Source organism: Triturus cristatus, chromosome 12 (assembly GCF_964204655.1).
Source record: "Triturus cristatus chromosome 12, aTriCri1.1, whole genome shotgun sequence".
NCBI classification, from domain to species: domain Eukaryota; kingdom Metazoa; phylum Chordata; class Amphibia; order Caudata; family Salamandridae; genus Triturus; species Triturus cristatus.
This window is the reverse complement of record NC_140595.1, coordinates 127,702,651-127,727,506: the sequence shown is the minus strand read 5'-3', so window position 1 is coordinate 127,727,506 and position 24,856 is coordinate 127,702,651. Positions and strand designations below refer to the sequence as shown.

At 44.4% G+C, this 24,856-nt stretch overlaps 1 non-coding gene across 1 annotated transcript; it reads right to left on the bottom strand.

Annotated features, from left to right (window-relative positions):
• Positions 1-13,457: 13,457 nt before the first annotated feature.
• On the bottom strand, positions 13,458-13,587 carry LOC146772867 (small nucleolar RNA SNORA76). Its single transcript, XR_014974888.1, has one exon. It is a non-coding gene; the product is annotated as a small nucleolar RNA SNORA76 (small nucleolar RNA).
• Positions 13,588-24,856: the final 11,269 nt, after the last annotated feature.

Here is a 24,856-nt window from a genome sequence, read left to right as displayed (position 1 = left end):
CTCCATGCGAAGTCAGGAACCCACGTTCTTTCCACAATCGCCCAAAACTATGAGCCACGCCAAAGGCGTACTGGCTGTCAGTATATATGTTCACTTTCTTTCCTTCAGACAACACGCATGCTCTTGTAAGGGCAATTAACTCTGCTGCTTGAGCCGAATTATGTGGCACTCGTGCAGTTTCAACAATCGTGTGCAAAGTCGTGATAGCATATGCAGCAGTCGTATCACCATTCGGAAGCTTGAAGCACGAACCATCCACCCATAAGGTACCATCACACTCAGTCAGGGGAGTATCTTTAAGATCTATTCTCCCTTTCGTCTCTTCTTCTGTTCTGAACAGACAATCATGTTGCTCAATCTCATCTAGGTCTGCTGGAATCGGCAATAATGTAGCTGGATTCAACGTGTTGCATCTCTTTATGTGTATATGGTTTGCTAACAGTGTCAATTCGTATCCTGACAATCGAGCACTAGTTAAGTGCTGTATCTTGGTCCTGTTTAACAATGTGTCCACAGCATGTGGAACCATAACAATCAATGTATTATCCATCACCAGTCCAGCAGACTGTTGAATAGACATAGCTGCTGCAGCTGTAGCTCTGAGACAACTTGGCAATGCCCTAGCTACCGGGTCCAAGGTTGACGAAAAATATGCGCATGGACGCGGTCTGTCGCCAAAAGGCTGTGTTAACACTGATAATGCGCAACCGTCTTTTTCATGAACATACAATGTAAAAGGCTTGCTGTAGTCAGGGGTACCCAACACAGGAGCTGAACATAATGCATCACGCAATTCCCAAAAACTTTTCTGACACTCCTCAGACCATGGGATAGGATTCGGTGTGTCTTTACATGTTAATGCTAACAGAGGTTTTGCCAGCAAAGAGAAATTCGGTATCCAGTGCCTACAGTATGAAGTAATGCCCAAGAAAGCACGCACTTCTCTCTGTGTTCTTGACACGCTCAATTGTGCAATGGCTTGAATTCTTTCTGGGGTCAGTTTCCTTCCCTCCTTCGATAAGAGATGACCTAAGTAGGTCACTTCTTGTCGACAATATTGCAGTTTTGAGAGAGACACTTTGTGATGGAAGGCAGACAAATGACGCAACAATGACAATGTAGCTTCTTTGCAAATCCTTTCAGTATCCGCGGCGATTAGCAAATCGTCAACGTACTGAATGAGGATAGCGCCACTCGGTAAAACAAGTGCATCAAGCTGCGCTCTTAAAGCTTGACTGTATATTGATGGACTTTCACAGTAGCCCTGTGGAGCGCGTTTAAAGCGGAAGCTTCGGCCTCCTAAACTGAAGCCAAAAATGTCCCTGCTCTCCTCTGCAATTGGGATGCTAAAGAAAGCATTCTTTAAATCGATCACTGAGAACCATGCAGCGGAGGCTGGAATCATAGTTAACAAGGCAGTTATATCAGGGACCACTGGAAACTGTGGCACAACAATCTTATTAACCTCTCTAAGATCAATCACAAATCTGTAGACAGGTGGCTGTGAAGGGTCCGTTCGTTTTACGACAGGTAAAACAGGACTATTGCAAACGTTGCCTCTTGTTTCTTCAATTACACCCTTTTTAATCAAATCGCTGACAATTGCTAACAACGCTTTCTGACCTTCATTGGAGATCTTGTACTGGGGAATGCGTGGCAATCTGACATTGGCTTTTAAAGTGACCACATATGGCGGTATTTCCAAGAGACCCACATCATTGGGACCAGTAGCCCAAAGGACATCCGGAAGGGATGACAATTCAGGTGGCATTGCATTCTTTAACAAATACACCGGGGAAATCACTTCCTTACCTAATGTAAGTTGTACTCCTGAGGGAGAACAATATAGCGTTGCATGCAATCTTTTTAGCAAATCCAACCCTAACAGATTTTCACCACAACCTGTTGTTAGGATGAGGGGTGCTTTTAGCTCACAAGGTCCAACAGAAAGTGGCATAGGACTAGAAATCGGGTTCCTAACTGGGGCGCCAGAAAAACCTACTGAAACATTCATTTCGCCAGACAAAGGCGCGCCAGGGAGTTTTGAATGCATAATTGAACTCTTTGCAGCACCAGTGTCCAGCAAAAAGGGCTCTGTTACACCCGCTGTAGTCACTTTAACATATGGTCCACTCTGATCCACTGGTACTGAAACAACTCCCTCTCTCTGTCTATGGCTGTCCTAGTAATCATTACCTTCCACATTGTCGTCTTCTGCATAATAATCATTATTATAGTACTGAGCTGTATTACCAGTTGCATTAGCTTGCTGATCAAAGCTATTTATGGTATTTTGAGGCGGAAGAGGACGCGCGTTCTGGGGAACATTTCCACGCCCTCTACCTCTAGGAGCTTGCTGACCACCTCTACCTCTTGCGCCATACGCATTACTAGTACGCTGCATCAATTTAGGACAACTATACTTAAAATGACCTTCCTCTCTGCAATATGAACATTGATTGGGACCTACAGGGATACGTGGTTGATAATACCCATTCATTTGCTGGTTATTCTGAAACTGTTGGGGTTGCTGATAGATACCTTGGGTTTGCCTGTAATTATTCTGTCCTCCACGTGACGGATAAGCCTGCTGTAAAAGGACCTTCGTTTTCAGTTCTTTCGTTTTCTTGTCTGTTCTATCCTTCTCGTCTTTATCTCTATTTTCGTAATACTGTGCAGTAGCCAGTATTTGCGCTGAAGAGGAAACGGCCCAAGAACTCTCTGAATCTTTTAATTTCTTACACAACTCGGGGAGTAGATTCTGCACAAATTTATCCACAAATAACCGTTGGCCACCTTCCGTACTCATGTCTTGACCACTGTGGTCGATAAACGTTTCTTCAAACCTTGTAAAGAAATCGGACACTGTCTCATCTTTCTTCTGCTTGCATGCGGATAGTTTATACCAATTTACGCGCATCGCGGGCATTATAGTTTTCATGTAGGTAATAATTCTACCAGGGAGGTCTGCTACGAGGGGCTCAGGTTTTGCACCACCAACTTGTCTAGTGTCTGCGGCAACGATATTAGCCCATGTGCCCCCTAGTTCTGCAGCATGATCCGTATTACGAATGGATCCCCATAAAGGCTGTGGAACAACATTCCCAAACAACATATCTATATCAGCCAGATTCATGACACACGATTCTGCAGTTTGTGATAACTCCTTATAATATCCTGTAGGGTTTTTACGGGGGTCAGGCAATGTCTGTTTAAGCGCTAACACCTCAGAAAGCTTCCATGGGACATGTACCCAAACACACTGAAAATGAGCTGGAACAGCTGGATTAGCATTTGGATCAGCAGGTCTCCAAACTGGAGGAACCTCACGCATCGGATATTGGCGCGCTTTTACCTTTTTCCCCACAGGGAATTCCTGTTCGAACAATGATTGTTGACAATCGCCATTCCTGAAGGACAGTAAAGTCGCAACTGCTTTATCTACATCGGGACCCACAATTGTACCTGTTCCAAAATCAAATCGCACGCAACACAATTCCTGCGGGATTGTGTTTGAACCATGATCCTCCAATTCCTCACAGAGGAATTCACACATTTTGTCAAACACATACCTGTGTTTTGGGGCGTCCCATTGGTGAAAAACATTAACAACTGATTCCACCTCATAGAGTGAAGGGAAAACAATCCACCTACGCACCATATGATCTAATACCTCTTTCTCTTCAGGATTAGGCAGCTGACTACGCAACTGCTTACGTTGTAAACCAGGGGTCATACTAGATGACCCAAAGAGAGGCGACATTAAGCTAGTAACTACATTAGCTAGTCGTTGTCGTGCTGAAGGAGAAGTTGAGGCGAAAACGGGGGGAAAGACAGAGGGAAGAAAAGTGGATTCAGATACAGGTACCTGGGTAGTGTAAGGAAAAGCGCCAGGGGAGGCAGCTGACGTACTAGGCAAAGTCGCAGGAAGCGCAGGGGCAACAGGTAACAAAACTGGCAGCCCTTGAGAGGGCTGTACTGCAGGGATAGGAGCCAGCTGAGGAGGAGCTGGCGGTTGTGGGAAGGCTTGCGGCACATTAACCGGAGGCTGCACATTTACGAGCTGTGGAAGCGCTGTGGCATTTTGCGCATACGGGGGTGGCGAACTTAGCAAATGGGACATTAGGGAATCTTTCTCTTTCTCTTTTGTCTCATCTTGTGGTAGTGGTGACAAAACAGGGTAACATTTATCTATCCCTAGTTTGCGCTGTCTATGTAACTGCTCATTCATTTGTACCTCCTCATTATCTTTAAATTGCACAGCTGCTTGCATCATTGACATACCTTTTTCTCTCTTATTCCTTTTCGCTAGTTTAATTTCCTTCTGTTTGGCTTCCTTTCGCCATAGGCGGAAAGAATCAAACATCGCCGGCCGGGCTTTCTTTTTAAACAACTTAACTTCCAAATTATCTAAGTTATCTGTATCGAAACTACCATTTCGGGGCCATTTTAAAACACCGTCCTTTCTGGTGTATCGGATCCATACTTCATTATATGCAATGGGGCCCACGCCATGTTTTACATAAAGCTCATAAGTTGGAGTTCCAATTGGAGGAACCGGACATGAATCCTCTAACTGGGAATCCCTTCTACAACCCAAACAAAACAATCTTCCAAATACACTAGAACCAGGCATCTTCGCTCACTAGTCTAGTTTCAAACTTCAAAGGATTATCGAATACGATAGTCTCGTGAATACACGAGTCCTCTGGCTTTGGCACTTGCAAGTTCCAAATCAAAGCGATCCCGAAGGATACCAAATTCCCGAAGGATACCAAACAAACTGGGAGACGCTCCACTTATACTTAACTGAATATCGATGATCGATGGCGTCACCAGAAGACTCTCTCGATTGTTTCGCTCTACAAAATCGTCAAGGGTCCAAAACAGGGCGATTAATCAGGGCAGCAGTCCTTCGTAGCCGTCGGGACGCGGAGAACCTCGCAGAAAAGACTTTCGGACCACGTCGACATGCAGGGGTCGATGAAGTGGCGGCCTTCCTCCGGAATTTCCCCACGAAGCTCCTCACGAACCTCTGGCTTGGGCTGGTACCGCTGAAATCGCCCCGAGTTGGGCGCCAACTGAAGTACTGGGTTTTTAAAAACCCAGCGGTGCAGGGGAACACACCCTAAGACTTCGGGTTCTTCCTGTTTCAGACCTACAGAAACACAGAGTCTTCTGGGTGAAGTCAAAGATCAGTTTATTGGCTGCAGACCAATTACAGGTATCCGAGAAGTACAACACAATGTATGTTCTCAGGAGACTGCTTAAACTTACAGAAACGGCCTTCTCCTTATATACAAAATATCATGCTTCAGGCACACATTCCTTGTTTTACGATATGGTCATTCATGTATTCATTACAAACAAAAAGGCAGAGTCATGATGACCATCCCACATTCCAGTTAAGCCAGCCCACAATTATTTACCCAGCGAGGCTCAGATCCCACATCAGATATCAGCAGCCCCCAATAAACACGGGCATCTCCTGTTTGTAAAACAAGCCATAAAGCAGGAAGAGTCAGGTGAGAAAGAGATTAGCCGGAGGCTTGTGTGGGATGAAAAGGCTTTATGGTGTGTCAAACCCTGATGCTAATCACAGGTGGCCGTAGGACGGGGAGCTCGTGGGACCGGACTGACCTGGGGCAGCGGAGCCAAGCTGCACAGGTCACAGAGAAGTCAAATAGAAAGCACATGTAATCTGAAGGCCTGTGCTTGTTCGTAATGTGTAGCCTATGAGAGGGCAACCATAAGATGGCCACCGCTCCAAGATGGAACCCGCGAAGTCAATGTATAATATCGTATACACAGTGCATTTATCGATAAAAAGTTATGCAAGGCACTTGTATATACTGCATTGGCCATTCGGGGTTTGCTAATACCGGAATAGGCAGGGGTAGGGTCCTGCCTCCTACGCGGTCCCAAATTTTAAAGTACCACACTTCCTGCCATGGGAGTGCTTGCTTGGAAGCTGGCCAGTTCTGGTAAGATTCCTCTGGGGCGGGGGGAGGTGTCTCCCGAACCTTCTAGTGTGTTTTGAGATTATAAAGCTGAGGGTTGTTGACTTAGAAACCGGGAGTTTGGAATCCGAACGGGGACGGACGCGTCTACTTCGGAGCATGGAACCCTGGTTGCTGAGGCTTTCAGCCACGGCTGTTTACCTTCCCCAGTCAGGAGTGGGCTGAGAAGCAGTGTTTGCACCAGGTGAAGCCTTGAGTTTTGACTAGTGCCATTGTGATGCGTGGTTCCAGTGGCTGTGGTCATTTGAAGTGTTGAGCTTTGATTATTGCCATTGTGATGTTTGGCCAGTGGCTTTGATCATTTGAGGTGTTTTCTTTGTGATGTGTGAGTGAGTTGAGGTGCACATCCAAAGTAATCATTTGATGTATATATATATATATATATCTTTCTGATCTCTTGCAGGACGTCCAGTATATTTGCTTGAGTCTTATCTCATATTATTTGCTGCTTGTTTATTCATCAGTATTATTCATGCATTTAGCTGTTATATTTTTGCTTGCATATGAACATATATATCTCTACATATATTTGAGTGTTTTTCATTTGGCATCTGGGAAAGCCTTTCTGTTAGAGAACATTATGTAAAATAAAATCCCAAGCCTTATTCTAAAAGAGAGAGACCTTGCATTTTGTAAAATAAAACCCTTTTCTAAAGGTGTTGTTTGTTTTGTGTTATGTCTTTTGCTTCGCCGAGTGTTGAGCCATCGTGTGGGAGCTGTATTATCTGAAAGGGGAAAGCAAGACACTGGCAAATAGACTCTCTGAGAATGTCCAGCCAAATACAGCATATTCAATCCCTAGTGGGCATTATCAAATTATTGTAATGCATTTTGGTTTGAAGAATGCACCTGGCACATTTTAGAGGTTGGTGAACAAAGTTCTCACAGGTCTGAAAGCCTTTAGTGCAGCATATCCAGATGATATTGTCGTCTTTAGCCTCACCTGGGAGGATCCCCTCACCCACCTCAGGAATGTTCTAGAGGCCCTGCAAAAGGCAGGCCTCACTGTCAATGCCACAAAGTGCCAGAAAGGGCAGAGCCAGGTTGTGTACCTGGGCACAACACACAAGGAAGGGGGAGGAGGATAGCACCTTACTTCGACCTCCTCTAGGTAAGCAGCAACACACAGGAAAGAAGTAAGGTTCCTATAGTCGCAATATAAAGAAGTAGCAAAGCACATCACTTTGTAAAACTGCCCTCACCCACAACAAATTGTGGCATGCTTCATCATAGGGCTGCTGCGACGCCTCAGCGCAGACCAACGCTTCAGGCGGAGCAATAGGGTGGGGGAGACAAAACAAACAAATAGAAAAGGAAAAGAAGGATCCAAGAAAATGTGCAGATAATAAGTCTAAAATGAACTAAGGGATATCCCAATAATATTTCTATTCTTGGATTCCCTTGTCAGAATTAAAAAGGTAATTGATACCCTGAGATGGTGGTGAAATGAGTGTATTATGCACCCTTCACCCCTTCGTTCTGCATAATGGTCGATCTGTTTCAGCTAGAATCCGTGTCTCTACTGACTTTCATCAGGACTGACGGATCCCTATACTAGATTTCCTTTCTGGAAATCAAACCCTAGTATATCCATATGCTTAAGGTTACTCCACCTGTATAATTTGGTATTGTCCAAACACACTGTCCTATTTAAGATCGAGTTTCACTTTTTGAATCGCCCGAACTGGCACAAGGGAAGATGGTGACCCCCGTAGTCACACAGTTGTCAAGGGTGGTGCGCCACCACTATTATGGTCACTATTATGACTCCTGCTGCTCCTGGTCTTGCTGTTCTGCAATTCTGTGTCTGTTCATCTTCCAGGATCTTCAACAGACCTGTGGGCATCAAGGACACCCAATGTAATCTCTCTCGGAATGAAGCTGACCAGTCTGCTGCTCCTGAAGTCCCATGGACTTCAAAAGGCTCAGCCACACAGGTGGTGGTTCTGCAGCTCGATCTAGGCATGACCTGTCCTCTGTGGAATTTTGAGGCCAGTATCCCTCGTCGGAACTGCTGGGACCACACCCCTGGGCACCGCATTGACTTGCCGTTGCCAAGGCTTGTTGCCTCTGCACTTCAGAGATCTTTGGACTACAAGAAGCTCTAGCCTCCAGCATCGCTTTCTGCCAAGATCAGCATCCTCACTACATCCTCTGCACAGTTGGCCTTCCTCTTTAGTGAGCTGCTCAAGGTCCTCTTGTGTCTCCTGTGCCTTTGGCATGTGGGTCCTCTTGAGGGTCTTCTACTGCTTCAGTGAGCTGCCCTGCTTTCTCTGGGCCTTCTTTGACTCTCCTGCACTAGGTGAGTCCCTTGGACCTTGCTAGTCCCAACGTTGCTCTTTCATCTTTTTCCACGCCTATTGCTGCTGCCAAGGCTTGTTGGTGCTCCTGCCAGACACCTACCCCCTGGTTCACGACTTCTGATGTGGGAAAGCTCATTCACAGCTTTTGGTCTTCCTCAGCGCCGCCTGGTCCTCATAGTTGCAGCGAGAAGGTCACCGTCATTGCTCCTGCATCTTCTGACATTGGTGGGCATTGCACTTTAGTGCCTCCTGGTCACTATGAGTGGTGTAGACTCTGTCCCCTCTGCTTACAGGTTCTTCTCTTCAAGAATCCACTCTTAGATTACACTGCACTCTTGCACCTTCTTCGCCAGCTGCATCTTTACTGAAGTCCTCCATTGTGGTCTTTGGCGGTTTCTGACGTCACTTCACACCTTTGTACCCGGCTTCCGTGGTGTAGATATCCTGATTCCTGGGATATCGTTGGGTGGGGTGACTCTCCAACCTTCTGTCTTCAATGGGGTTTCTTCAGGGTCCACTGGGAAGAGCCCTTCTTCAAAACTGCAACTATGACTTCCCTGTTGACTTCTATCGAGTACGTAGCTGTGTTTCCACTCGGCACACAGCCATGATGGGGTTCCTGGGTACTTACCTTGGGTGGTTCCTTATGTCCCCAGCTCTTCTGAGTCTCCTGGTCAAAGTCCCAACTTCAGTTGCAGTCCGCATTCCTCTTTCTTAGTATATGGTTTGGTCTCCCCCTGGAGACCACTGTTTATTTTGGTTACTTACCTTTTGCAATTGAAGTATTGTTGTGTATTTGTGTTGATATCACTAGGTAGGAGATACACCAATGTGTTAGTGAGTGTTTTGTGATAAATAAACACATGTTTATACATACACTGTGTGTTTTATATTTTCTGTGGTTAGTTCATATTTTACCTTTCCTACCACATTCCCCCAGTGGTGGCTCCTCCACTAAGGTGGAGGAACATCACCACTGCTTTTTGCAGTGTAAAGAAAAGGAAAAATAAAATAATAACTCAAGGTTATTAGCATTTTAGTTTTCCCCATTGCGGCGTCTTTGTGGGGTGGGGCTGCTCCCAGAGCAGGGGGTGGAGTGGTTTGCACTCCCTATGTAAGCATGAGTTCTTGGCCGACCCTCTCGGGACTCCCAAAACAGTCATGCACACATACTGTGTTCTCCATGCAGGCTTCATTACAGCCTGCGTGGGGAACATGCCCACCGCTCCAGCCACACAACGCTCAGTGTTGTGATTGGCAGCTGGGAGCCTTGGAGCCCTGGTGCTTCCTGCTTCCTGTCTCCACCAAGAAGCCAGGAAGAGGATGTAGGAGAGGTGGCGGCTGGCCAGATGGCCGGCCGGTAGGTATGTGATTTCTTTTTAACTCACCCTCTGCCCCTCCCACCACCCGCCCCACTGCTGCTTCCAGGTAGCAGCCGCCACTGCATTTCCCCCTCTAGTTGATATTTCATCTACTTTATTTAGACCTTGGTATGCACTTGGCACTAGTTGATACAAGTTGCCCTGGGAATCTACCAGTGGCGGCTGGTGACATTTGAAAGTGGTGTGGCGTAAAAACTTATATCGAAAGTTAGTGTTGAAAGTGCTCAGTATCAAGGAGGTACGAATTGCATTTCCAAACTTCAGGGAATGATACATACTTAAGACAATTTTCATCAAAATCTTAATATCTGCCAGTCACTCTCCTGGAAGGTGGTTCCCTGCCGTTTTTAACACAGTATTAACGTTTCATTATATTTGTGTCTTGTTACAGCTTAAAAAAATTAAATATATACAGTTTGAGTGCGTTACTAAAGCATTATAACATCACATTAATCAGACAATCTAATGAGAATGTACCTGATCCATCAATAATATTGACAAACAATAGTGCAATTACCTAATACTGTATCAACACCGAATGTCCGGGCTTATTTCAAGACATCACCGGTAAATAACATCAGTTCAGAAAATTTCACAGGACTAGGACAGATTCCTTGCTCCTTACCTGCCTGCACCGACAAGCAAAGGTAAGGTAATAAGGTACTACTACTTTCCTGTATAAGGAAAGGGTCCTATTACTCCTGTTTCAGCTTTATCATCCATTTGTCACTCTAGCGAAGCATCCTGCAGCTGCCTGACAGACAGAGGCACTATCAACAATCAGCCACTCACTCATTCTATACACATGGGAGTCGACCAAACTGTCTAGTAATGTTTTGTTAGTCTGAAGGAGTGAAATCCTAGCGCACTCACTAGTGACGAAGAGACGTGATACAGAATTTTACAGCTGGAAAGCATATTTCAAATAAAGGCGCGAAATAAAGATATTAGCATGTCATTGTCTTGTTACGGTTCTTTACATCACAGAAGCCCACACATTTTCATTTCTCTCCTGCTGCAAGTAAAATTACCAATAAAAAAAAAATATATATATATAGATTTAAATTGCTTTTGTGACTCTCGCTAGACGTTGCTTTTGTGCACGTGTTTGTACAAACCCTCAACAATTTATTTCTATAAACAATGGATTTTGTTTTTACTTTTAGACAAGTGTATATTTCTAATTGGACAACCGAGGGGAATAAGAACATTATCATTGTTAATACTCTTCACTCTCTAGATTTGTTAAACACATTGACACTTCTGTTTCCAGTTTCGAAAAGCTTGGACAATGCACGGCAGCGTAATTGCCTAATAAAAAATTACTTTTAAAAAAAAGATAGCGGTATAAATCACCTTCCGTTGACAAGCTAAATAAAGACGGAATCGTATCGCCTATTGTGACATACTCAACTCTCTTACAGAGATCGGTGTGCGTATATTACTGAATATTTAAACTGTAACTTCATTTCAGAATCGAAGAGTTGGACCCCTGGGGCCCGTGTGTATCCGTCCGACGCTTGTGTTACAAGAGCGAAGAAACATGTTTTTAAAGGCGCTTTATGATGGTGGAGTCCTTATATTACAATATGTACATCATAATTTCACAACAGAACCGGCGCATTTGACCCCAGCTCTGTATCTATGTTTAACGTCTGTGTGCACAAGAAGCCAGAAATAGGAATGTTTTTCATAGCGCCTTGTATGTGTGTGTGCTTATATTCAGTCGCGGCCAGCATTACGGGCGGGGGGGTGGAAATGGGGTCGTCAGGTGGGGTATGGGGGGAGGCGGGAGGGGTTTAATAATTATTAACTTACTTCAGTTCAAAATATAAATAAAACTTTTAACTTACTGAGCTTCTGGATGGGTCCGACGACTTCAGACTCCCGCCGTCCGGTTCTGCGCTAATTCCTGCAGCTCCTCGTCAACTGGAAAGGCCGCCTCGCTCCTCGTCAACCGGAAAGGCCGCCTCCCTCCACCAATCTCAATGCTGGTGAGGCGCTGGGGAGAGCGCCCCAGCCGCGCCATTTTCTCCCGCATAGGGAAAAAGGGAGAGTGGGCGGTCGTGCTAGAGGGCAGGGGGGGAGTGGCTTACCCACTGTTGTGGGTATTGACTGTTTGGTAGGCTCAGGGCCGACGGCCAAACAGTCAGTATCTACAACAGTGGGTAAGCCACTCCCCCCTGCCCTCGAGCAGGACCCGCCCACGCTCCCGCCCCCAACCAAGCACAGAGGCACTTCTGCTTTCTCGCAATGCGAGAAGGCAGAAACATAAATGGTCGTTTTTTTACCATTTATGTTTCTGCCTTTCTCGCACCGCGAGAAAGCAGTGGGGCAACGCCCCAACGCCCTAATGGGGGAGCCGCCACTGGAATCTACTACTTGCTTTGGTGTCCTAACTGGGAGCATCCCTCCCACCTTTGCGACTATTCTCCTACAACGGTAGTAGCTCGAGAACATCTTCAATGGCTATTGGTCTTTATATAGGAGCCATGTCTAGAATGCTGCTGTTTTTAGATTCATTTTATATCTCAGCTCTTCTGTAGATTCACTAAATCTAAAATAGGGGCTCTCTCAATGAAAACGTACAGTTCCCCTGCAGGGCTTTGATTCCAGGGTGAAACCTCATACTAAATATGGACACAAATATAGGTATTAATTTATACAGCAGTGAAAGTGGCCATGTATAAATAGAAGATTTTATTCACGACTACTTTTAGCAAATCAATAGCACTCCATTTACTGACTGCAGAAAGATACCTGCTCAGTCGACCTTGCCTGTGATTCGGACTTGTCAGCTGTAAATCACACTCTGATGTTTGTGGAGTACGGGTGGCCAACAACCCTGCACATTCAGGTTATGTTTTAAATCAACAGCTTTGTTCTGGTTTGTTTAGTAGAGTGCTCAGAAACAACCTTTAAAAAAAAAAAGAAACACTGCTCGAAGTATGTGGTCTTGAGAGCGCTCATAACAGTAGTGGCAACTAGAATTAAAGTTGCACAATGGCATGGCACTACATTTTGCATCACTGCATTGCGCTGAGCAATTTAGCTGGGACTCTCCACTCTAAGGGACTTAATCATGGCAGATGCCTGAGGCCTTATATTTAGGTTTAGAACAAGCGAGACAGAGAAGAAATCGCAATTAGAATGTGTATAGAGCAACAACTTGTCTTCACCTCTTGAATGCTCATTATCTCGTAAAAGCTCAGCAAAGAAATGCTTTATTAATCCCTTTTCTTCATGCAGAAGAGGCATGTGCAATTTGTCTTGAGAATGCCTTGCCCTTCTTGGTGGTTAAGCTGCTCTAGTTCCTCATGGCTGCTCATCCATGCTTCCCCCTGCAAAGGTGTGCAGCGCACTCTGGGGCAGATTTATGTTAACTGGCGCATCCCTGCATATCAGCAGGGATGCGCCAATTATTATGCGCCACAGCTGCGCCACCATGGATGCGCCGCATTTATAATGCGGCGCACCATGGGGCAAAAACGGCACAGATGTGTGACGCATCTGTGCCATAAAAGTGGCGCATTGCTGGAGTTGCGTCGCAAGCGCGACGCAGCTCCAGCAATGTTCTGGGGGGCCCTATCTGTACAATGCTGCGTCAATCCTTATGCCTGCTTCAAGCAGGCGCAGGGTTTTGACGCAGCATGGGCCTAAAAGTCACTGAGTGAAATCTTGAAGATTTCACTCAGCCACTGTTAGGAGGCGTTCCTGCGCCGGAACGCCCCCACCTGCCCTGGAACGCCTACATGTGGCGCAGGGCTTTACAACGTGACGCATCTCCCAGATGCGTCACGTTGTAAATACCCCGCACCATGGCGCAGGATTTGCGCCGCTGCTGCGTCACAAAGTGACGCAACGGCGGCGCAAAAGTGGCGCAAGTGCAACATAAATCTGCCCCATTGTGTGCCTGATCCATGAAGTGGCATTTGGAAATCTCTAAGGTTTGCTCTTGTAAGCATTGCTCCTTTAGCTTGGAACTAATGTTGGACTTGTCAGAAGTTCCACAGAATCCTACAAGTATTTGTGTACATTTCAGGGAGGACTCTCTTTTCTCATATTGGCATATCCAGATTTTTGTCCAGACCAGAGATTGTCCATGTTTAAACGTGTATTTCAACCTGTAACTCTAACATGCAAATATTCTGGTGGAGAAACCCCTGCTGTCTATACACTCCCAATCAAACATGTTGTGATCCATTTACTCCTGCCTTGTATTGGGAGCAAATGTGTGTGCTTCCAGGGTGGAAACTAAATGCAACTGACATGAGTAACCTCAAACTTAGCTTATGGCTGTACTCATACTTTTCACGGGTGCCCATCCCAGGCAGAACCTAAATGTTTCCTCTCACCTTAAATGTATGAATGTTAAAATTCTACCAAACTGATGGGATGTTTGCTTATTAAAGCGCCCCTTCCTGATGTAGAATCCATGTGTCCTTACTATTCAAGATTGAGATTTTACCTTCTCAAAATTATACTTTTGTGCACTGTTTGGGCCCCCAGATTTTGGAAGCAGATCTGCATACTGTCACTAGGACCTTGTGTTGTATTGTTTTGCCTGCGAGTGTCTGATAGTGTGAGAAAGTTGTCTGTTTGTAGGTCTTGTCGAGTAAGTAGATTGTGAAAACAAATGACACAGTGATGTACGTACAGCTTCCCCTAGAAAGATGTCTCTCCCTTTTTTAATGATTCTTTTTATGACTCGTACCTGTTTTTTTTTTTTTAAATCCTTAAATAAACATTTTCTTGCATGATGACCAATCAGTGGGAATGATTTCGGTTTTCTGCAATTATAAAACGAGGTCCCAGTTTTTCTATCCTTTGATGGTGAAAACCATCTCCTGGCCTAGTATGATGTGATTGAAAAGCCTCACACGTCTGGACCCCTCAGCATGATGTTGCCGGTTGTATTCCACCCACCCTCATTATGCAGTCACAGCCTTAGACACATTCCGTTCTTTAACCCATAGCATACCTGGGGATGCAGCTTCCAGGTTCTTTCCTCGTGCATCTTATTTGGAACATGTCCATGTCATAAAGTATGAGGTTCTAGAATGGGTAGATGTGAGCAGGCACTTTGAAGGTTGCAGTGCTGTCCTTCATGGAGTAAACTCACACTTAATGAAAGTTTCTGGCATTGCTGAAGCTTTATTTTGAGAAGAATCTGCCACATTTTTGGAGTATGGGATGGGAAACCTGTGTTCCCCCATTCGTTTTGTAGAAAGGTAGGAAACCATTATCTGCTTTGAATCTTGCCTGGTTGTAACTGTAGTTGTATTTATATAGCGCTTATTACCCCTGATGAGGTGTCAAAGTGCTTTTTGGCGGTTGGGTGATAAAGTAGGCCTCCGCAATACTGTGTTGGATTTAGTAGACATTGTTTAACATGCGAGAAACAAACCGAATGCCAGTAAGAAGTATTTTGACAATGTAAAACCTGCGAAGGAAAGGAATGTGATGCCTGCGGATTAAGTATTGGTGAAAAAGAACAATGAGAGCAGTGAAAGGAGAGTCAGTTTTCAAAGCCCACAAAAGTCATGAAGGGTCTAAAATGGCAGTTTTGCTTGAGAAAGAATAAGGGATGGCGGAATGCGAATCCGCTTGTTAAACTAAATGACGAGCAGGCAAACATTATAAAAGACAACAAATATGATGGTCGAAGTGGTGAAGGTGCGGAAGTGAGCAGAGGTGACCGGTCTCATGTCTGTACTCAATCTGACAACGCTGGAAGTGGTGAAGGTGCGGAAGTGAGCAGAGGTGACCGGTCTCATCTCAGTACTCGGTCTGGCCATGCTCGAAGTGGTGAAGGTGCGGAAGTGAGCAGAGTTGACCGGCCTCATCTCGGTACTCGGTCTGACAACGCTCGAAGTGGTGAAGGCGAGGAAGGGTGTAGAGGTGACCGGCCTCATCTCGGTACTCAGTCTGACAATGCTCGAAGTGGTGAAGGCGCTAACTTATATCCTTGCACTGCTAACATTCCAATAGGCCATAATGGTGAGGCCGCCTGGCTTCCCCAATGCTTGTTTATGCCTTGTCATAGGGGGCATGTAATTTCCAATAAGTCCACATACTGATGTGGGTATGGTGACCGACATCTCAACAGGAAACGTCTTGATGTGTGATATTACGCTATATCTAAGCTATTTATATGTAGATCTATCTTTTAGGTCTTGCTTGAAAACACAAATGTCTTTTTTAGCTAAGGGTTACCAATTCTTTAAAATATATCTAGAGAGGGATTTGCTCTTCGAGAGGAGTGTACTTTCTTACCTCATTCCATTGCCTCTTTGGTGCATCACGCCGCCTGCTGGCAAGTGCTTTTCTTGAAATGCACGGGGTCATTTTTACATCTGAACAGTACACTGAATCCATCACGTTTTTTGTCACATGCAATTCCTTATCAACTATATGCAGTCCATAGAGTAAGCAATCATTTTATGATACTTTTTTCAGATCATTGACAAAACTGGTAGGACCGTGTTTAATGTGATAAACAGAATTCGAGCATTCGAGACATGGAACAGCATTTGTGAATGCTTGTATATACATGTGTTGCACATGAGAGCTAGACCAACTTGCTTTACCATTTCTTTTTTTTCCTCAGCCCTATGCAGAGTGGTTCTGTTCTTTTTTGTTTTACCATATATTTTTGAACTTGCAGATATACCCCATGGAGGTCCTGCATTTACTCAGGGAGAGGACTCCGGAGTGTGTGTGTGAACTTCTCTATGGCTTGTGGTGAAGGGTGAATACAAGAATGGGGACCCACCATGCAAGCTTTGCTCGAGTTGATGAGCGACAGGTGTCATAGAACCAATGATAGAACTCAGGTAGCAGCAGAGCAGAGTGTAGGCATTGATTGGATGGATTTGTGCTGTACTGGCCTTCCTTTTCAACCTGGACTGCCTGTCCAGAGACCCCTGTACCAATTGCTGCACCCTCACTGCGCGATGCGCCACTCCCTTGCCAACTGTTCCTTTTCAACCTGGACTGCCTGTCCAGAGACCCCTGTACCAATTGCTGCACCCTCACTGCGCGATGCGCCACTCCCTTGCCAACTGTTCCTTTTCAGCCTGGACTACCTGCCCAGATGCCCCTGTAACAATTGCTGCACCCTCACTGCGCAATGCGCCACTCCCTTGCCAACTGTTCCTTTTCAACCTGGACTGCCTGTCCAGAGACCCCTGTACCAATTGCTGCACCCTCACTGCGCAATGCGCCACTCCCTTGCCAACTGTTCCTTTTCAGCCTGGACTACCTGCCCAGATGCCCCTGTAACAATTGCTGCACCCTCACTGCGCGATGCGCCACTCCCTTGCCAACTGTTCCTTTTCAACCTGGACTACCTGCCCAGATGCCCCTGTAACAATTGCTGAACCCTCACTGCGTAATGAGCCCGTCCCTTGCACAGCTGTGCGTCCCCATCATAGGTGAAGTGATATAAGTGAAGTGCTATGGGTACAGCAGTGGAACGTACAGTGGTGAGGCGCCTGACTTATTCTTTACCTCACTCAGTCCCTCCACTGGCTCTCGCACACCTTCAAGCAGGCTTTATTGCCAATACAAGTAATGTGGATCAGATCTTTACATTTTTTACCCTAAAATGAAAGCCGTCGGCATTGATTGGGGGTGCTTTTTGTCACCTTTGTAAATCTCTGAGAGCCATTTGACCTGGTCCCAAGGGCAACATTTGGGAGGTTATTATGAAAATTGGGGTTCCTTTAGGGCTACTGATGCTGATTTGAAATTTGTACACCGATAATCTTGCCATAGTCAAATGGGACCCGGGGGAAAATACAGAGAACTTTTCAATAGGGCGTGGTGTTCGGCAAGGGTGCGTCCTTGCCTCTACACTATTTTCATTATTTGTCAATGATCTACTCCCTACCTAATGAATTGTGTGAATGATGCACCCAAATTTGCTGGCTCTAAAGTACCAAGTTGGCTATTTGCAGATGATTCCCTCCTTTTATCTAAAACTGCCTTGGGACTCAATGTTCTCTTGGGAAGTCCAATCAATTTTGCAAAGACTACCGCCCTGAAATAAGCAAATCTAAAACAAAATATATGATATTTACACATAGAAAGAATATAAAAGGGAATGTGGATTTAGATGGAGCCAAATTAGAAAGGGTGCTAGAATGCGATTAACTAGGGATGAGATTGTCAGATTCCACTGGTTGATTTGCACAGATAGGGAAAAGCTCTTTGTCCCTTAAGCACAGAGCTGGGTCTATTGTTAGATTTGAAAATAAAGCCTCTTCCTCTCCTATTTCACCGGCACTGGAACTATATAGAGCCCCAGGGGCGTAACACAGGCCCCGCAGCCCACGCGGTGCGGGGGGCCCCCAAGCTCCAGGGGGCCCCCTTAGCACAGCACTCGGGCAGCAGAGCAGAGCTCCTGATTGAGCCCAGAGGGGGCCCCTGCACATGCCTTGCAGGGTGGCCCCCTCGAGTTTCGTTACACCAGTGTAGAGCCCAACCATGCTGTGCCGCTCTTTATGGTTCTGATCTGAGGGGCTTTTGCAATCTTGATGTGCTAGATAAATGTGAAAACTCCTTTTTAAGATCCTTGTTGAGGCTATCAAAAGACACGCCATTACCTCCTTTAAGGCTTGGTCTTGGCATTAGGCAAAGTTCATAAATAGCCCATCTTATGCCTGTTTTATACTGTTCCAGGTATGGACAACCAAGCAACGTGCTCCAGAAGGAGAGTGCCTTACTGACATTTTAGCACGCTAACTGGCCCCAAGGATCCCTTGGATATCCTATACGAAAACATGACTGGTTAAGTTGCAATTGTCCACATTTTTGGTATCACCTGACATCAATGACCAGCAGCTCTCGTGGTCTTATTAAAGATCACTACTGGAATGTTGTCTTTCGCTCCAAAATCTCTGCCGTTCCTTCGGGCAGTCTTACGGATCTGTATCTGCCTTTTAAATGTGGCTCTTATTTTGAAGATTTTAAGGATTATGTGAATATGCCAATGTCTAGGTCTCTTTAAATTACATTTAGATTGGGGATTTTACCAACTGCTTCTTTTACCTCCACCTGGAACAGTAATGTCAACTCTTCCAAACTTTGCCCCATGAGATGCCAGGCAGTGGAGGATGAGGAGCGCCTACAGGGCTTCTACCAAACAGCGTGTTAACTGGATTATCCTTCTTTGTCACCTCCTTTCGCTCGATGATGGGCGTAATGCGATCAAAACCTGTGCTTTAACTCTGCAGACTAAGAGATCTACTTTGTTACCTCACAAAGGCAACATGGTAACAGGAGTCCTAGACGTTTTCCTTTCCTGTGGTTTCATACCCTTAACTTCGATTTCTATCACTTAAAGTGGCCCACTTTTTTGTCCACCTCTCGTTTGGCTGGTGTGTTGTCCCACAAAGTGACCTTTGCTGGCAATGCTATACATATCCATCATCTTTCTTTGGCAACCACCTAAACTTTTCCCCATCTTAGGGTTTTAAGTGATCAAGATCTACCCCGCAATGCCTGTTTCAATGATGCTTTTCTATTTATTACTAAAAAGCAAAACCAACACTGAGTCCGAGAAACTTGCATTTTGGGGCCGTGAATCTCAAATTAGTGGGTACTTCCTGAAACATAGTGGATCCAAAACTGAACTACTGTTCTCAGTTGCTGGAATGAGCCACCTCTCATACATCCAAATTTACCAATTAGTTTTATTTTTTTTGTCCTCATATCCTTTCCAATTATTGAAATGAGCACCATTATGGTATCTGGGGTCCACGTGCTCCAAATATTGGACTTTCCTCTTTAAGCATATTAACTGGGCTTCCCTGAATCTATCTTACTCCATTGCCTGACTGCTTTAAGAAAATGTAATCATTGGACGAATACATTTGATCAGAAGCTCAGCATATCCCAAAAGTCACCACCCTCCTTTCTCTCATCTAGCCATCTTCTCAAAAAGACCACAGAGTTTCTCCGCGCATGCCAAGAGGGTGGAGAGGCTTGAGTCTATAATTTGCAGATTTCTCTTCTCGCAATTAAAATTAGATAGAACATTAGATTCTTTGCTTTGTGATTAAACATAGGCCCCCTGCATCCTGTTGCCTTATCCCAAACATGATTAAGATCGTTCTTACCTCCATAGTAATACCCAATGAGAGGGAGATCGTCTCACCCACGGTAAGCCAGAACTCTTTTAACTTTGGACAGGTGGCGAACATGAGCATATTATCAGATTTGTTACTTCCCAGCGTTTACAAATGGGGTTGCCATTTCCCCTTAAACTTACCAATCTTCGTAGAATAACTTCAGAGCTAAGGCCAAAAGACAATTGTCATACACATTATTCTGTGCCCACATCAGACCCTGATTTTGATTCATGGGAGCAGAACAAGTACAGAAAACGGAATCTAGTACGAACGATTGATGGCCCCAATGATGCAGCACTGGTATGCGCCTACAAACAGAGCGGGCACTGGGAGTAAAATAAAACAATGCAAAATGCATGAGTCTAACATATAGCTTTGCCTTTTAGAACTAAAACTACATTTTGAAAAGCTCCAACATTCACATTAAAATTATGATTTCGATTTATTTGCCTTCTTTTGTTTGCTAATTAAATAAAGTATGTAATAATTTATAAATCTGTTTGATTTAATCTTGATCAAATCTTAGAAATTGCTAAAGCTGGGTCTGCTGATTCCAGGAGTGATTTAGTGGCAGCCCTTAGAATTCAAAAGATTAAGAACCGCTGTAGCATGCCCAAAGTAAGGTGTTCCTGGGCTAAAAACAACGCAAGCAACGACACTTTGGATAGCGTGGTATGACGTGGGTCAGAATGCCATCCATTAGTTCTCAGGAGTACTGCTAAAGATTTTTGGGATCCATTCTGACTCATGGGGTATATTCAAAAGGTGAGGAACCAGCAGTTAGACAGAACATCTATGAGAAACTGATGGTAAGTAACTTGTTCATACAGGAAAATCCATGTTATCAGACAAGAACAGGCGTACTAAGAGGGGTTTTGTAAAGGGATAAAACAAGTGATCACTTGACAAAATAAAATATTTTTACAAAAGTTAAATAAAATATTTTTTCCACCAAGTAGGGGTAATAATGTCACAGTAATAATTTGTTGCATCCCTTACGTCTTCCTCATTACCATATAAATACTGATTCATGTTTATTTGCCAGAATTCAATATTTAAATTTACCCCAGCTTCATGTTTATGCTGCAGTTATAGCTATACTTTCAGTTCTACAATCGGTGATAAATTTGAGTTTTGCAAATTAATTAGATGGCTCTGAGAGTTTTGCAAAAAACCATCAGTTTCACAGCCGACACAGTTTTGCAAATAATGTTTCGTTTTAGAGCGTTGGATTATAAACTAGTTAAACACAATCATAGCTAATATAATATACTTCATTATGTTTATCCGGCAAAATGTATTTTGAGCTTTGCAGAAATGCTGTGTTGGTTCTTAGTGCTCCACTTTGATTTGTTTTTATTAACGGCATCATCATTTGCCATGATCAAGTCTGTGCTTTAACTTAATTTCCTCTGCAGCAAGAAAAGTTCACTTTAGAATATTAGCTTGATTTGTTGGGAAATAAAATTACCTTCCTTTCTGAACCTTCAGGTATGTAATAGTAGCCTGAAACTACATTTAGAGAAAGTGTTTGTTATTTTAGCCCAATCTGGTTTCAGCCTCTCAATATTCGCTCGTTGATTGTTTCAGAGTATAATGGGAAATTACTTTTGTTAATTGTGTCAGACATAAGGTCTCAAGGAGATTTTGAAACTTAGAATGTATTCATGTCTATATGGGTGCTAGTATAGTGCAAACCTAGCCTAGGACAGCGGAGGGCTGTTCAGAGCTTGTCGAGAGCCTGCAGCCAGTACTCTGATCCAAAGACATTTACAGCGGGTAGAACATTTCTAAAGATCCAGATCCTTATTGCGTTGATGGAACAGTCTCACCTCCTGTTGTTCTCCTTCTTACAGTTTATCATCCCCAGTCTGAAGATCTAGATGTGGGTATGTCAAGATCTGTCAGTAATGTTTCATTTGTCAGCGGGGTAGGGAGGGAGCTGTTCGTTGTTGCCATGTAGGTGATGCAGCAGGACTTGGAAGTGATCTGGGCATGCTAGGGGAGACTCAGGAGTTCCATCAGGGTTGCAGTGATTTGACTGCATTTCTTTAGGCCTCTGTTAAGACCTGTCATGGCTGTATCAAGCCTTTTGAGGGTCCATGTTCTATCTCGAGGCTGCGGAGCAAGACTTTGCTTCAATCCAGACACACAAGTATGAGGGCTGAAATTGGTTTCCAAACAAACACTTTAACTTTTTTTTCAAGTGGGAATGCGGGTACCATTCCGTCTAGGTCCTCTTGGTGACTTGTTCTTTGAGAGAGGTTGGTGTCAATGATGAACCTGAGTGACTTGGCTGTGTCTGATAGTTTAGTGTTGAGGCCATTCCAATTCCTGTTATTGTTCCAGTTTTGGACTCATTTTTGTTCTCCTTTTTTTAGGAACTCAATATTTGTCCGACTGAATTTCATGTAGGTGCTCTGTCTACATCAGGGTCTGAATGAGGTGGGGCAATGCTTGAGTTTCTGAATGTGGAGAGCACAGAACACTTTCATATAGAGTTGTGGGTCACTGTTGTTGGTGAGTTTTGATATGACTGATGAGTAAGTTTCCAAGGGGCTCCATGTAGCTGGAAGATGCCTAGTGGCAGGATGGAGTCATGGGGTACTCCTCAGGTGAGTCATGCTTTTGGGATCACGCGGTCCCTATCTCGATGTGCTGAAGTCAGGTAGATAAGTAGTCGGAGAGCCAGTGGAGGACATTACTGGCAAATCTCATTTGCTATGTTAGGATGTTAATGAGGATAGGATGGAAGTGTGAAGTAGAATTAAACCTTCTCTGTGGTCAAGAGGTGGTTGATCACTACTTGTTGGCTGGCAGGGTCTGCTCTGGTAGGATATATGGAGCATGAAAGATAGCGGCATAGATTATTGCTGTTGATGTTCTCTTGAGGGTGTGCATGCTGCTTTCTTGATCATCTTGCTGAGGAAGGGTAGATGAGGGCAGCTCCAGCAGTTGCTGCGGACAGAGAGGTCTAGTGGGGATTTCTTCAGGAGTGGGAAATCTGGCTAATCTACAGGACTTCTAGCAACATGCCTTGGGTATGAGATAGCTGTTAATTGTGGTATTGGTATGCCTTGTTCAGACAGTAACAGAAAAAAAAGTTTGTGTCTCGACCGCAACAAAATGAGACGGTTAACAATTATATAATAAAATGCCTCCGGTTCACGTTCAGGGCAACTTTATTGCGTTTCTGTTGCCTGATTCCACTGACGGTTGATAGAAACAGAAAACCAGACTTCAACATCAAAAATGCACATCAGACCCAAAACAAGATGTGGTTGAATAGACCTGGAGCTGAAGCAACAGGCCTACATTTAACAATCCTGGATCCATAATTGATGCTGCCATCGTGAAGGCCTTTAAATGGACTGTTCAACATAGAATGACTGTAAACATTGTTCACTTAAGGCTTGGACTTCAATAATAAACTCCAGCTGAAATTAATTTGCTCCACTTAAAATAGGTGTAATAGCCAATCAAAATGTTTATTTCTGATACAAAGATCCATAAAACAGAGGACAGCAGTTAAAAGGCTAAAAAGAAAATAATGAAAAACAATAAATACACACAATCCCATACAAGCCACAAAATCAGTCAATAAAAAACATAAAACATGAGAAAAAGAAACTCCGATAATATCATAGCAGCATTCAACAAGGATACAGAGAGGAAAATGTGCTTTTAAAATATCATTGCTCCAATGATTTAACATTTCACATGTGGATGAATCAAGTGGCATACAAAGATTTTGTCATCTTAACAACAGTTACCTTTCTGGTATCTGAACGTAAAGTGCTTAGTGCGTGCGCATGATGATGGAAACCCATGAGTTTACAGACTGGCCGAATCCACAGTTTTCATGCTCTATCAAAAGCAGGACAGAAAAAGGAAAAGTTATGTGGAGTTTCCTTTGCTAAGTTATGTGAAGGACACTTGTTAGAGTTAAAATATTTGTACACCCCTTTTTATACAAAAACTGTTTAATGGCAGAACTCCATACCTCCATTTAAAAAAAAAGTTACAATGGGATGGGGCAAGGAAGCATATCAAGAAATGGTTCATAAGCTGGAATGAGACTAATGTCTAGGAAATAGTCTGTTGGACTTTCCTCTTTAACATGTTTAAAATCCTGAATCCTGCGTCCATAAATACTCCTTTAGTCGTTCTTTAACCAGTTTTGCTATGTCTGGGGTCTGGGGTCACCCACAGAAATGGCAGGCCTATATCCTACAGAACGGCCTTGATATAAGCAAAGCAAACACAAGGAGATGATGGACGGAGCGCTGAAACTTTGATATAAGCAAAAGTCAGCCCGAAGAGCCACACAGGGCCAAGGCAAGGGACACCACTAGAGACACTCCCTCGAAACCTGCTTCAACCTCAATAGAGGCTCCAATACATGGGAGAGAGACAGCAAAAAGCTGCTCAATTCTGGCTGCGAAGACCCGGGCACATTGGCACGACATTCGGCGAGCCGTAGGCAACAAAGCACCCGACTTTGATCTGGAAAACACAATCACTCCAGAACCCCAGGAAGAAATGGAAGAGGATTGGTTCAAGTTAGAGGAATAACAAGAAGAAGAACTCTCAGAAATGAGAGAGCCAACCGATGAATGGCAAGACATCTATCCAGACTAAGGGGCAGAATCCTATCCATTCAACCCATCACCGCCAGATGACATCACTGCATACAACACAGTCATCAAGAGAGCTGCAGGTACTTATGGGGTTCAGTTAGAAGAGAGGCAGTCAGAGCATGCTTCTTCTTTGAAACACTACTGCCCGACCAGAAGAGTAACCAGTTCCTCACAATGCTACCCAATATGCTGGACCAGGGCAGAGATGCATTCAAAGGACCAGCTGCATCAAATCCATAACACCAAGGGTATAAAAGAAGTTTTGCTTTTCTTTGAAAGACACAACCTACATCCGGGGAACATGCCATCTGACTCCCTCATTGTGGCAACAGCATGTAAGAGAGCATATAGCCCTGTGTTTGGGGGGCTACCCTT